The 15,597-nt window shown below is 42.3% G+C and overlaps 1 pseudogene; it reads left to right on the forward strand.

Annotated features, from left to right (window-relative positions):
* Nucleotides 1-4,993: 4,993 nt before the first annotated feature.
* Nucleotides 4,994-14,081, forward strand: LOC136398544 (actin-like protein 7B; annotated as a pseudogene).
* The last annotated feature ends 1,516 nt before the right edge of the window (nt 14,082-15,597 follow it).

Raw genomic sequence — 15,597 nt, forward strand, 5'->3', positions numbered from 1 at the left:
ATACTGCCTTGATGAAAAGTTATCAAATCCAGGGTATACATTGGAAGTAGAGCTAACAATACTCCTAATGCAATGTAGGTGAGCCATGAGCAAGTAACAATAATAACAAACCCTTACAAAGAACCTACAGTGTGCTAGGCACTGTTCTGAGGGCTTTTTGCATATTAATACATGTACTCTTCATTTAAAAATCTGAATAGATAGGTGCAATATTGTCCCTATTTTAGAGAGAAGGACACTGGAGTTCAGGAAGACTTACCTAGACAAAGTCAGAGAGCTAATAAGCAACAGAGCTGGGATTTGAACATTGTGGGCTCCAGTGCAGAGCCCAGCATGCATGGTTCCTATGATTTTAGCCCAAGCCATTGGGTAGAGGATTTGCCTTCAGCTGAGATAAAGTGAGGCTTGGTAGAAAGTGGATTTAAAAGGAGACCAGTGGACTGTATGGGTCATGGTAATTTTCTAATGCCTATTAGACAACCAAGTGAGGCACTGGAAATTGAAATTTTAATTGGACACATGTTTGGAGTTTAGAAAACATTCCAACTTGTAGCTGTAACTTTCAGCACCTTCAGCGCACAGATGGCATTTAACATCATAGGGCTGAATGAGATAACCTGGAGAGACAGAGAGAAAAGAAAAAGACAAGATCTGCATTCTGGGCATGGCTGTGGTTTAGCCCAAGACTGCAGGCCTTCAACCTCTAGTCCAAGTTTTCTTGATTTCAGTGTGAAGGTATATCTTTTCTGATACTTCCTGTCATGCTATTGCAGCTTGAAGTGAAACCAGAAAGTATACTAACAGTAAATTTGCAGTTATTTGAGACAGACTATCTCTTTGTATACAGAAAGTTCCACACTCATTCGTTACAAGGATTACTAGAACACTGCTAGGAGCCTAAAACACTGCTTCGTCACTGTGTAGGATACTGACTAGTACTGGAGCCCTGGACTGAAATAGAAAAGACCACATTGCAATTGCTCAATGTTTTCATACTTACCACCTACTCGACCTTCCTACCACCTCATGAGATAAGTGGGATACTGACAATGATAACCCTTTAATGATGAGGGTCTACTGCTTGGAGAGACTAAATGACTTGCTTCAGGCTATATTGTTCAGTAGCAGAGCTGGTTCTCCAGCCCAGGTCCTGCATTACCAGATGCTATGCCTTTTCTGCAACACCACACCTGCTCAGCACACCCAGTGTGGTTCATTATAACTTTCGCAGCTCCCATTCATTTTGTCAACAGAAAAATGGAGAAATGCAAACACTTAACTTTATCTCTCCTACAAGCCAAGTGTCTTAAGATCAATAATGTTGAATCCCAAGAGATCCCGGATTATAGATGTGAGCCCATGAAAGGAGTCATCAGGAACTGGGGTGATCTGCCTAGTGGAGTCTCATTACATTTTGTAAAAGATGTCTCAAAGCATGGAGAACACCCATTCCAGATGTCAATACAAAAGTATGTTCAAAAGTCAACTAAAATTAGTCTGTGGTTTTTTTTTACTACCATTGTACATTTGCAATACTAAAAATAATTGAGAGTTGATATTCAACAAAAAGCATGTGGGTAAAAGATAGTAACATGTGAAACCTTGTCCTCTGGGTGCTGGTGAAACAAGCAGCGAGTTTTAGCAGAAATCTTAAGCAAACTAGGGTAAATATGCATTGGTTTCCAGTAGTACCTCTGCCAGCCCAGAGCACTGTTTTAATAGGGACTTTCCTGGGTCATTTTTTATCTGTCAAAACTCCCAGGGAGGGAGCTCTCTCTTGCTCCTCCTCTTTCAAATGCCAGCTGATTCAATCACTAAAATGATCATTCATCTTCCTGCCTCGGGAGAGTGCTGCCTAGCAGGTTTAACTAAATTGCCAATAAGACCACATTACATTACCAGCACCCCCACCTTCTCTGCTCCAGCACCTCCCAGCTGGAGCGCATGTGTGACAGGCTCCCAAGGCAACCAGTGTGTTTTACCGCTGTAGCTCCGAACCTTCCGGTGGACATGAGTCAGGAAAGGGCGAGTCAGCCAGAAGGGAGAGAGCCTCCTGGATTCCTGCCACCTTCTCACTTAACACTGCCTGTAGCCTGGAAGGTGGTCAGTTGTGTGTTAAGGGAAAATCTGCCCTAACACGAGACGGGCTTTGCTTCGCAGGAGAAGGGTGTCTAATTTTTATCTTTTCAGGCACTGAAGTCAAAGACAAGTTCAGTGGATGCACTTCCATTAAAGTAGTGCCATTCCCCAATGTCAGAACAAGGAACAGAATCCTGCATGCTCACCAGATACACCTAGGGAGCACCTGATGGTGATTATGGTTATCCTGGACAGTCAGGCAACATCCCACGGCGTGCTTTAAAAACACAAGGCAGAGAGAGCCGCCGCTGAAAGATGAAAGAAAGAAATGCAGTGTTTCAACACAAGAAGAGAGCGTCTTTGCCCAAAAGTGGGAACTGTGGCATCCTCGTGTTCTCCAGGGCTTTCTGTTTATCCTCCTTTGTAGAGTAATTGGGGATATTGTGTAGAGGTCTCTCCTACCTTCCTTCTTGGAACCAAATGCTATCCTTTCACCTCTTTCTGTTTTGAAATTAGCTTTATAATTCAAGCGATAGTTAACCTGTGTTGGGTCCAAAACAGTGTTGCTGAGCCAGTGCTGCACCTCCTCCACATCGGCACACTCAACAAACAACAGGATTTGTAAGGCCCAGCAAGGTAAATGGATGCGGCTGGTGGAGGGTCGGCCCTCTGGACTGTCCTCTGTCCACCTCTGGGAAGCAGCTTCAGAGCACACATGAGCTGGGAGTACTGACTTAGATCAGGGAGCTCCGACCACAGGTTAAGGCATAAGACTCACTTTAAAACATTATCAGAACACTTCTTTAAAATACAGATCCAACACTTCCACCCCAGATCTACTGAATCCAAATTTCAAGGACTTAAAGAAGCCTGAGAATTTGAATTTAAATAAGCATACAGTATCATTCTCCCACACATTAAGCTTGCAAACCTCTTCATTTTGGTGTCTCCTTCTTACTACCCTGAATAGTTGTAAGGTATTTTTCCCCGCCGAGGAAGAAGGAAGGGGCGTAGCCACCAAGTGTGGATAAGCAAAAGCTTTATTGAGTACAGCATTTCTCGGATGAGATTCACAGGCCTGGGAGATGAAGGCCAGGAAATTCACATGGAGAAAACCACATGGGGGAAATTTAAAGGGTCGTTAGGGTAGTTGAGCTAATATGACGTGGTAAAATTTCATTGGCTGACAGACAGTTGCTCTTTTCCAAGGGATTCCTGGGAAATTTCTTTTGGCAAGCCTGGGTGTGGGTGGTTCTAGCCAAAGTTCCCGGGTCTGGATTCCTCACGTGACCTTCCCCCATTGCTGACCACCTTACAATACAGTGTGTCTGTAAAGTCATGGTGCACTTTTGACCGGTCACAGGAAAGCAACAAAAGGCGATAGAAATGTGAAATCTGCACCAAATAAAAGGAAAACCCTCCCAGTTTCTGTAGGAGGATGTGGCAGCATGTGCGCATGTGCAGATGATGACGTAACACCGTGTATACAGCGGAGCAGCCCACAGCCATGCCAGTCGAATTGTGGACGCTACAGAGGAAAGTTCAGTGTGTTCTGTGGCTCACTAAATTCGAATCCATGACCAAAGTGCAACGTGAATATCAGCGCATTTATAATGAAGCGCCACCACATAGGAATAACATTACTTGGTGGGATAAGCAGTTGAAGGAAACCGACAGTTTGGTGGAGAAACCCCGTTCTGGTAGGCCATCAGTCAGTGACGAGTCTGTAGAGGTTATATGGGATAGCTACCTAAGGAGCCCTAAAAAATCTGTGTGTGAGCCCACATGGAACTGAACTGAATAGGTATGAAACTGGGAGAGTTTTCCTTTTATTTGGTGCAGATTTCACATTTCTATCGTCTTTTGTTGCTTTCCTGTGACCTGTCAAAAGTGCACCATGACTTTACGGACACACTGTAGTTCTTCAGTATTCATATCTCCCTCTCCTTTATCCACTTCCTGGACAGGGGTGCTTCCTCTGGGGAGCTTAGGGTGATAGAAAACAGAAGAAACAAAAAGAAAAGAAAGACTCAGCATAATTAAACACAAGGTTTGGGCACTGAGAGGCTGTCCTATGTTTGGGCTGGGCCAGGAAGGACCCCTCTTCTTCATTGTCACCTTTTATGTGCAAGATCTGAGGGCCCTGAAGATCTAAAGATCCTCTCATAGCTCCTTCAGTTAACTAACAGCTTCAGCAGAAGGGTGGAGAAAGGAATGATAGAACCCTAGCATGGGGAGGTGGGAGGAGAGAGAGGAGTAAAAATAGTTCTTCCATTCAGCTGGTTTATGGGAAGAAGAGGAAGACAGAATGGATGTTTGCCGGCAATCTCAAAAAGAAAAAAGAAAAGTGAAAAAAAAAAGGTTTCATTTCTTTCTTTGGATATGTGTTTGCTTTGTCACTTAATAGTTGGATTTATTCAGAGGCAAATGGACTTCTAGGTGTCCCCACCCTTTGAGATGTAATAGCTATGGGTGTCGCTGTGAATTTCATTGAGCAAAGTGCTTTGCCATTAGCATCCTTGTTTACAGAAGGAAGCGACTGCAATGAATGACATCCAAACAAGTAAAATCTAATACATATGTGCTATGGAGAGAAACCAAGAAGAGACAGGAATAGAGAGTGATAAAGACAGATGACTGCCACCCTGCTTTAGATGGGGCAGGGGCAAGGGAAAAGGTGACATTTAAACTGATAGTGGGAGGACTAGCAGAAATCAGAAACAGGGGATTGTGCACTCTAGGCAGAGACAGTATCTGTGTGAAGGGAGGGACCCGGCGGCCCCAGCATTACTGCAGCAGCTGGGCCTGGGCCTCGGGCAGCAGCTGGGGAGAAAATACAAGATGGTGCTGTGCCCCAGCAAGCCTGGTGCTGCACCTGGGAGAGCTGGGCCAGACCAGCCCTGCAAGCAGTGCCATGCCGGCAGCTGCTGCCAGCCACCAATACCCAGGCATTGTGGATGGTGCTGAGAGCCCTCGGGAGCCCCTGAGTGTCTGTTCCCAGCATCAAAGCTAGAAGGTGACTGTGAATGTGTAGATGATGCCTCATGAGCTGTGCTGTTGAACTCTCTCTCCACGCGATTGCTATGAGCCTGTCTATCATCTCCTTCTTCTGTTACCACATCTACCTAGACACCCTGCTGCAGTTACTGTCACTTTCAGCCAAACTCTACCCAGGACTGCACATAACTGCCTTGGAACAATTTTCCCAGAAAGGAAGATACCACAGCAGTGATTCTTACCTGTAGAGCATCATCTAGGCATTTAAGTGTTATCTGACCTGCTGGAGTTTTGGAACCTCTGACACATCAAGGTCAGGAACTCCTCTGATGTGGTTTATAGACCAGTGTCTGTACCTTGCTGTCATTATCGCCATAAAGTCACCCCCCTAAGAATGGTGCAACCTTGCCCAGATGGAAAGTCCACCTCAGACAGACAGCTTGACTTTCCAGGTATCTAAGTAGCGGTTATTGTATTTCAGTTTGTAAATAAAGTTTTTATTTTCAATGCACTTTGAAGTTATTTGCTAATGATATGCTGTAGTTTTTAAACAGAGATGATATATTAAGTCACTTTATAGGTGATTTTAAAAAAGTATATGCTTAGTTTTGTTAGAATACTGAACTAGTTTGGCTGTAGAATTCTTGCTTAACCTGGCTAAGCTATCTTTAACGTATAGATTTTGACACTTTAATATGTAGACTTTTTAGACATTGGAACTTGTTAAATGTTTTGTACCTATGGGGCACCAGTGTTAGGCAACACGCACCAACCTTCTTCTCTGAGTTTACATTGTACAGGGGTGAGCAAAGTGGGTTTACTGTGCCTTTGTGACTTTCTTTTGTGTTAATAAAGCTATTGTAAAAATCATAACCTTCATATTGTTTTTATGTGAATAACTATAAACCTACTTTTGCCAAGCCCTGTAATGGGTAAAATGAAACCAAAAGTAGGTGTTACTTTTGCTCAAAATAAGCTCTTATGGGAACAAGAAGGTTAATTACATAATAATTTCACCAGACAGGTAAATAGAAGTTCTAAGCTACGTAATGCAGAAACTCATTTACACCTCCCTTTTATAATATAAGTTCAGGGGCAATTTTGAATTCATGTATGAAGAATGTTCTCTTTGGTTTAGGTGGAAGCCATACAGCGGCTCTTGGCAAGGAGAGCAATAAATAGCAGCTGTGTCCTGCTGGCAAGGTATTATGCGCGGGTCACATGGGGTGAGAATTGATTCTGCTGGCCTTGTGTTTGTAAGATGCTCTGACTCCAGGTCCACCCCCCCCTTTCCTGGGCCATATCTATTATTTGGCTCAAGTCTCATTCAATTCAAAGAGGTCCTCCTAATACGTATTTGCTCAATAACATAAAACAACATTTTCTTCTCTCCTTCCAAGGTATATGGCATGGCTTTGTACTTTCTAGGATGTAGGAAAAAGTAATCTTATAAGGTACTAAATAATCAATTCTTTAGAAAATTGAATCACTGCTTTCTTGTTAAATGCTATTTATCTTGATCACTTAAAGATATATTTTTTGCATTCAGTTGATTAGAAATCTGTAAATCTTCCTTTTTTAGCTTGGTTGAGATATAATTAACAAATTAAATTGTATGCTATTTAAAGTGTACAACGTGGCGATTTGATATATGTACATGTATACATTGTGAAAGGAATGCCCCTGTGATTTAATTAACACATCCATCACCTCACATATTTACACTTTTGCCTTTTATGGGTTTTTTTTTTGGGGGGGGGGGTAAGAATATTTAAGTTGTGCTCTTTTAACAATTTCAATCGTACTACAATACAGTTATCAACTGTAGTCATCACATTATACATTAGAGCCTCAGACTTATTTCTCTTATAATGGAAAGTTTGAACCCTTTACCAAGCACTTCTGTTTCTGCTCCGCTTCCCTCAGGAACCACTTTTATTCTCTGTTTCACTTTTGAACATTTTTTATTGATTGATTTGAGAGAGGTTTTGAATGTGCCCTGACTTGGATTGAACCTGCAACTTGGGCATATTAGGATGACTTTTTAATCAGCTGAGGTACCCAGCTAGGGCTGCTTCACCTTTTTTTTTTTAGCTTCCACATATAAGTAAATGCCATGCACTATTTGTCTTTCTCTATCTGTCTTATTTCACTTAGTATAATGTCCTTTGCTTTCATCCATGTTATCACAATGAGAGGATTTTCTTTTTTTTTTAAGGTGAAATAATATTCCACTGTGTATGTGCATGTGCGCGTGTGTGTGTGTGTATGTGTGTGTATGTGTGTGCACCACATTTTCTTTATCCACCCATAAACCGATGATTAGGTTGTTTCTATATCTTGGTTATTGTGAGTAATGCTAAAATGAATATTGTAGTGGAGTTGCCCCTTCAAGATAATTTGTTTCATTTAGGTATATACCCAGAGAAAAGACTGCTAGATCACATGGTAGTTCTATTTAGAAATGCTTGAGGAAACTCCATACTTTTTCCTGCAGTGACTGCACCAATTTCTATTCCCTCCAATAGTGCACAAGGGTTCCCTTTACTCCACCACTTTACCAGCAAATCTACTTCTTGTTTGTTATTAAGCTTATCATAAATGAAAGATTTTGCATTCAAATGAGATCTCCCCATGAAAGAAAAAAGGCAAGAACGTTTACAAAACTGAAATGTGGGCAGCAGGAGCAGAGCAGAGTGGCAGGGGTGGCCCCAGTAGTAGATTCTGCTCCTGGCTTTTCCTCGTGCCCTTATTTCTTCCTTTCTTGCCTTTTCTCCTCTTCCTGGCTTTCTCAGTAGAAGCTATCACCAACACCACCATTGTCAACCACAAATACATATTTAATAAAACAGCAAGGCATAGGAAGTCTCTTCTGCTAAAGAAACAGGACATATGAATAAAATATGCAGAATAATTCAGGGTAGCAAGAGCCAATGATTAATACATAGGCATATTTATTTTCTTAATTGCAGCTTTAGGTTAATATATCCATTTATAAGCATAACATTGAAAACTAACCTATCTATTTTTTTTATTAAGTGAGAGGCAGGGAGGCAGAGACAGACTCCTGCATGCGCCCCGACCAGGATCCACCTGGCAAGCCCACTACTGGGGTGATGTTCTGCTCACCTGGGGCTGGTACTCCATTGCTCAGCAACCGAGCTATTTTAGTGCCTGAGGTGGAAGCCATGGAGCCATCCTCAGTGTCTGAGGCCAACTTGCTCAAACCATTTGAGCCATGGCTGCAGGGGGTTGGGGGGAGAAGCAAATGGTCACTTCTCCTGTGTGTCTTAACTGGGAAGAGAACCTAGGACTTCCACACACCAGGCCAAAGCTCTACCAACAAGCCAACAGACCAGGGCCCTAACCAATCTATATTTTTTTATTATGTTCTGCTTTGCTCTCTCTTACTCGATCACCTATCTCTAAGTTTCTCAACCCCCATCCCTTTAACTTGCTGAAAAATAACTCAGTAAACACTCCTAGAACAAGGGTACCAATCTTACTGCTTTTGCAGCCTGTGCCCTGAACTGGTGCATACAGAATCCACTCATTTCAACTTTATGAGCAGACGAGCATTTCCAAAGTTTATTTTATTAGAGGACAGAGAATTGAAAGTATCCAAAACATTTACCTCATCTCTTCAAATATGCTTGGGTCATATATAATGTGTTTCTGATAGGGAGTTAAAACATATTTAAGACTTATGAAATCTTAAAAGTCAGGATTTTAAATGTGTAGCTTTGTTGAACATAGACCAAATTTATAGGCACAGAAGACCTGCCCACCATCAATTTAATGGGTGACAGAACAGCTAAAAATGTTTTATCAGTATCTGTTTGCTGCAAAGGAAAACTCTATCTACTCAATTAGCACAGTGACAGCAAATGAATGTGATGCTGTTAACGCATTTGTTGGAGTTATCCGCACAATCAAGGTTCTCCTTATATTAAATGGTGCAGCTGTAATTGATTTTAGCCCATTTTACCATGCAAGTGTTATGATGAATAAAAAATATTTCTTATAAGGCCTAAAGCTCTTATAAACTTATATTCCAATTAGGAAATCAATAACAATAACCTATGAGTTCTGAAACTTGCCTTCTTAAATTCACTTAGAGGTCCTGCATGGCATAAGAAAGCTCTAGTAATTTATTTTGTAGAAATTTTCTTCAATTGCTCCATTCACTAAAACTACCCCATAGATTTAATAAATGAAATGTGTAAAACCCACAATCAATAACAATGGTCAGAATAAGAGTTACTTGCACTAGCAATTTATTATTTGATTCCTATGTAGAGTGGGTTAGGTTCAAAAATTATATTTTAAAATATTGTATTACTCCACTTTGACAAGGTACCTAGAATGATCAAATTCATAGTGACAGAAAACAAAATGGGGCTAGGGGTTATTTGTTTATGGCTACGGAATTTCCGTTTGGGACGATAGAAGAGTTCAGGAGATGATCGTGATTGTTGCACAACAATGCAAATGTGCTTAATGCCACAGAATTATGGGCTTAAAGATGGTTAAAATGGTAAATTCTATTTTATGCATTTTTACCACAATAAAAAATAACACAAAAATAGTATTTTAGCTACCTTGTTCTCAAAGCAATAATAGGTAATAATTATAGAAGGAAGTTGAGCCATGTATTCATTAGGCCAAAGATGGTACTTCAATTTTAAAAGTAGACATATCTCCCTTGTTCAATAGGGTCTACTTTTTATAGTAAGGTCGACTTTCAGGATTTTTGTAAAATTATAAATATTTTAATGGCAAATATTTCAGTGAGTTTTTACAGTAAAAATGTGCTCCCTTAGAGGTTTTTTGACCTCTCCTTTTGTCCTACTTGGAAAGATGTACTTTGAAACCAAACTCCAGACCATTCTATGCCTAAAAGAAGACAAGTAGAGATCTTTTTGCAGATGGAAATGATTATAAGATGTTCAGAAAGGACACAGAATAGCATTTATTAATATTTAAAATTACATTGTAGCTTCATTTATTGATTATCTCTATCTTTCACTCCTCTATGAATACAAATAAGAATTTGACTTCTGTGGATACTGAGATTTTTGTTTATAGTGTTCCCTCTATACCTTCAGCAACTTTCATGGTTCTTAGAACATAGAAGTTGATTAATAAATGTTTGATGAATAAATAAATAAATAAAAACTTGATGAGAAGTCTGGTAATATGAAAGCACAAGAATTATAACAAAAAGTCAGAGTTCTAGTATTTGTTTTGACATCACCATTAATTTAGTTAAACAATTATAAATATAGAAGCATCTAGACACTATCAAGATCTCAGTAGAAGAGTTAGTAGCAGATTAACACAGTTGAAGAGAGAATTAGTGAAAGGAAATAAGAGCAAAAAATATTCAAAAGATGGAATGGAGAGAAAAAAGAATGGAAAATAAGGAAGGAAAAAAGCATAAAAAATATATCAAAAATGTCTAACATAATTGTATTCCCGGGAAAACAAGAAAGTAAGAAATAGCCAGAAGTGATATTTGAAGCTCATAATTTTCTAAAACCAATCCACCAAAAAAAAAAAAAAAAACCCTGCCTGACCAGGCAGTGGCGCAGTGGATAGAGCATCAAACTGGGATGCAGAGGACCCAGGTTCAAAACCCCATGATCGCCAGCTTAGCACAGGCTCATCTGGCTTGAGCAAAGCTCATCAGCTTGAGCCCAAGGTCGCTGGCTTGAGCAACGGGTTACTCAGTCTGCTCTAGCCCCTCAATCAAGGCACATATGAGAAAGCAATCAATGAACAACTAAGGTGCTGCAATGAAGAATTGATGCTTCTCATCTCTCTCCCTTCCTGTCTGTCTGTCCTTATCTGTCCCTCTCTCTGTCTCTTTGTCTCTGTCAAAAACAAAAACAAAAAACCCCTCCAAGCCACAGATTTAAAAAGAAAAAATAACAACAACACTTTAAGTTGATAACCTAAAGAAGATAATTCCAAAGAAAACAACCTTAGGCTCATCATAATAAAACTTCAGGATACCAAAGACCAACAGTATGTCTTAAAAGCAACCAGATGGGATAGAAGGGACATTGTTCACTTTCGAATGAGCAACAACGAGCTGACAACTGACTTTTCAATAAAAAAAAGGAAGACAAAAGATAATAAAATGACATTTTTAAAGTAGCAAAGAAAATATAAGTGTCAAGCTAGAGAAAGTATATATTAAAAATGGGAGCAAAATAAAGACATTTTTAGTTGTACAAAATTGTACATAGATAGATAGATAGATAGAAAAATAGATAGATTGATAGCTGGATAGATTATAGATAGATAAGATAAATAGAAAACTATACTAGATTTTTCTCTAGATCAGTAATTATATTAAAATTAAGATCATTACAATATATTGTCAGACTTTATTATAAAATAACACAACTACATGCTCCTTACAACAGATATAATATATAAGGACACTTTAAAGTTGGAAGTATAAGAATGAAAAACAGTATGCCATACGTATACTTAACCAAAGGAAGCCAGCATAACTGTATTAATATATGGAGAAGTAATCATTAAAGAGAAATACTCCTAGAAAAAAATAGGGACATATCATGTGAGAACAGGTCAGTTTACCAGAAAGATATAAGAATTCTGATTATTTATGCGCCTGGTGTTATAACCTAAGAAAATAGTAAATCTTGACAGGACTGTTGGAAAAAGAAATATACGATCATAAGGAACACTTTTGTGTAAAAAGCAGTCCAGTCAGAGGGAATAGCCAGTTCCAAAGCTCTAAATCAGAACTGAACTTGGCCTGCCTGTTGAAGAAACAGGAAAAAAGGTCAATGTGAATTGAGCACAGGGAGTACAGGGGAGAATGGAGGTCAGACAGGAGGAAAGCGGTCTGACCAGGCACATCAGGAAGTTAGGTTTTATGCTAATGCTGACGTGAAGTCATGGGAGGGTTTAAGCAGAAAAGAGCATGCTATACTTTCTCCATCTTTATCTCATCTCTTCTTTTCATTGTTAATGGTTTAGTGTTTCCTGTGAGAGATCGACTTTCTCTCCATGGCGGAGGGATATGACTGTATATAAAATAAATCGTAATCTATAAAAAGCATGGAAGTCACATGGCTTACTGGGGGAAAGCCCTGTTGATAGTCAAAGGGACATAGCCAAGGCCTATGGCTCTGCATCTTCCTGGGCTTGTGACCTGGGCATGTCACCTCACCCTCTAAGTCACAGTGCCTTCATATTCTGGACAAGGAGTTAACAAGAACATCTATTTTGCAGGATTGATTTGAATATTAAGTAAAATCCTGCATAAAAACTTAGCACAAGGAGTGATACAGAAGAAGCACTTTCAAAAATTAACCCCTGAAGCTGGTTAGCCGTAAAAATACAGCATTGCGGTGGACTGGGACTGCATCAGAACATCTGTGAGGACATCTTCCACACGGCCGTGAAGATCCTCAAGGAGCACACTGTGCTGGTCTCCAACGCCCCCGCCCACCAGCCCCAGAAGCAACTGGGAGAGTATGCAAAGCTCATGTTTAAGACGTTTGGCACCCCGCCATGCACAGGACGTCCCAGTAGCTGCTGTTCCTCTACTCCTACGGCAAGACCCCAGGGCTGGTGGGGGAGAGCAAGCATGGTGTCCTGCATGTGGTCGCCATCTCAGAGGACAATGTGCTGTGGGCCGGCCCCACCGCTCCGACTCTGCTGGGAGCAACCTCATCAAACACCTGCTGCAGCTGCTCACAAGGCCAGCCACAATCTCACAGACGACCACCTGCACAGTGTTCAGCACGTCAAGAAGACATGCTGTTACTCAGAGACGGATTTAACGAAGGGCGCACCGGGCACACATCCTGGGCCCCAACTTCTGAAGGGCCGTGCAAAACCCCAACTTTACACTTTTTTCTAATGACACCAAGTTTGGTTTCATATGTGCAATTTTTATTTATTTATTTATTTATTTATTTATTTATTTATTTATTTATTTATTTATTTCTGTATTTTTCTGAAGCCGGAAACGGGGAGAGACAGACAGGACAGTCAGACAGACTCCGGCATGTGCCCGACCAGGATCCACCCGGCACGCCCACCAGGGGCGACGCTCTGTCCACCAGGGGGCGATGCTCTGCCCCTCCTGGGCGTCGCTCTGCCGCGACCAGAGCCACTCTAGCACCTGGGGCAGAGGCCAAGGAGCCATCCCCAGCGCCCGGGCCATCTTTGCTCCAATGGAGCCTTGGCTGCGGGAGGGGAAGAGAGAGACGAGAGGAAGGAGGGGGGTGGGGGTGGAGAAGCAAATGGGCGCTTCTCCTATGTGCCCTGGCCGGGAATCGAACCCGGGTCCCCCGCACGCCAGGCCGACGCTCTACCGCTGAGCCAACTGGCCAGGGCCATATGTGCAATTTTAACACTAATAGTGCATAATATTTTTTATTTATTTAAAAATATGGTTAACATGTATTTTTATTTTCCCTGTCTCTCTTTTTTTTAAGGGGCCCAATATTTCCTTCTGTGCCCGGGGCCTCAACCAACCTTAATTCCCCTCTGCTGTTACCTGGCTTTCCTGCCCGAGAAGGAGCTCAGCCTGTGCCTGGAGGAGCTGCGATGGGGTGTGAGCTCCCAATGCCAAGCTCATCACCGTTGGCCACGAGTGCTTCCAGAGCACAGAGATGCTCTTCAAGACCACCTGGATGGGCAGCAGCCAGCCTGCAGGCATTTACGGCCACCTGCCCGGGCCAATACCAGGAGGCAGGCTTCAAGGAGGAGATGACCGTGAACGTGCTGCTGTGTGGCGGCTGCACCAAGCTGGACGGCTTCCCTGAGCGCTTCCAGAGGGAACTGAGCGTCCTCTGCCCCGGGTCAGCCCCAGCGTGGCTGCTGAAGCTGTGAGGAAGACCTCTGTGTGGACCAGAGGCCCCATCCTGGCGTTCCTGCAGGCCTCCCAGCGGTTCTGGGTCAGCAAGGGACAGTTTCAGGAGTGGGACAGTGCTGCCATCTACACCACATGCTGAGCAGGGTACCCAACAGGTCAGGCCTTGTGGGCAGGCAACCTCAGGCCACTCTATACGTTTACAGAATTTCACATAAAATCGTAACACAATGAAAAAATTTAATTAATAGCATAACAATGATATCTTAAAAGACTGACAAGTACAAATATGTACATTTGTGGGGGCAGGGAGGAGGAGACAAATCAGAAATTCCCTGGACCACCCTAGTTCAAGGCTGTTTCTGAGACCCAACAGCAGTGGCCTCTCTGCTGTAGCTCAGCTGTAGCCAGCTAATAAAGAATCTCTGTGGGGAGAAGAGAAGGAGTGAAAGACAGAGGGAGAAAGGGACAGAGGGCGGGCGGAAAATGGTGGTGGTAGGTCCTTTCTGCATGTTAGAATTATAGATAATTTTTACTTTCCTCCTTTTATTTCCATGGCATGATCTCCATACTCCCAAAGCTTCTTCTATATACCTGCTCAGACCTAAAGAGTGCCCTTACCTGCCGGGAGGTCGTGTGGGGTGGGACAGGAGGAACCCTATGACATAGGCACTCTTCAACCCAACTAGGCTCTCAGCCAGAAACAGTCATTCAGCTGCCTCCTGGGCTAACCCTGCCTGCTCGGTGACTCGGGTGAATCCTCAGCATTGCCGAGCTCCGCCCTGTCCTACACTCCTCTTCATGGCAGCGCCAGGGTAAAGAATTCTAGTTGATGTGACTTGATGGCAGCAGATGGTCACCATGTAGCCTCTGGGTCTCACTGTCTTTGAGTTCAACTCACTCTGGAGAGAGGAAGGACAAGGCTCAGCCATCTGACTCAAGTCTGGATGTTTCTAATGTTGCAGTTTCTTAGGTGTGATCACAGGCCTTGGCTTGCCCGTGGGCTCTCCCCCTGTCTGTTTCCATCAGGATCCTGCCAAACGGCCGCCCACTGTAGGGGCCGCTCTGCTGTGGTCCGTCCTAGAACTTTGTCAGCGCTGGAGAGAGAATTCACTTTACCGCTCTAGACCTCAGTACTTTCAGCTCTTAAATGACTAATTAAGGAAGTTTGAAAACGTGGCCCCTGAATCCACTTGGTGTCCAGCTCAGTTACTTCAGGATTCTCAGAATAGAGGATTTGTTTTCTCCTTCCTCTTCCGTGTCCTCCCTTGCAGGCATGTCCAACAGCCTCCTCAACATGGACTTGATCGCTCTGGCCAGGCCAGTCTGCCCGAAGTAGGCATCATCCTGGGATTTTACTTTAATTCACTAGAATTCTCTTAGGTTTGGGAACAAAGCCTGGGTTAATTAAAAAATACTCTCTTTTGTCTTACTGATCAATGTTCCATGGATATATTTCTTCTCAGGGACTTCATGTGTGGAATTAACTGAAGTCAGGATTGAAGTCTTTTCTGGGTCTTCTGGCCAAATTGCCCATGATAACATATTAATAACACTTATTGATATTCTGTCCATTAATCGGTTGCACTCCATTCCTTAATGGCCCTCCATTCCATCGTCCTCAGCACTGGGGAGACAGGATGGACTCCACTGACCTC

The sequence above is a fragment of the Saccopteryx leptura genome, chromosome 3 (assembly GCF_036850995.1).
Source record: "Saccopteryx leptura isolate mSacLep1 chromosome 3, mSacLep1_pri_phased_curated, whole genome shotgun sequence".
NCBI classification, from domain to species: domain Eukaryota; kingdom Metazoa; phylum Chordata; class Mammalia; order Chiroptera; family Emballonuridae; genus Saccopteryx; species Saccopteryx leptura.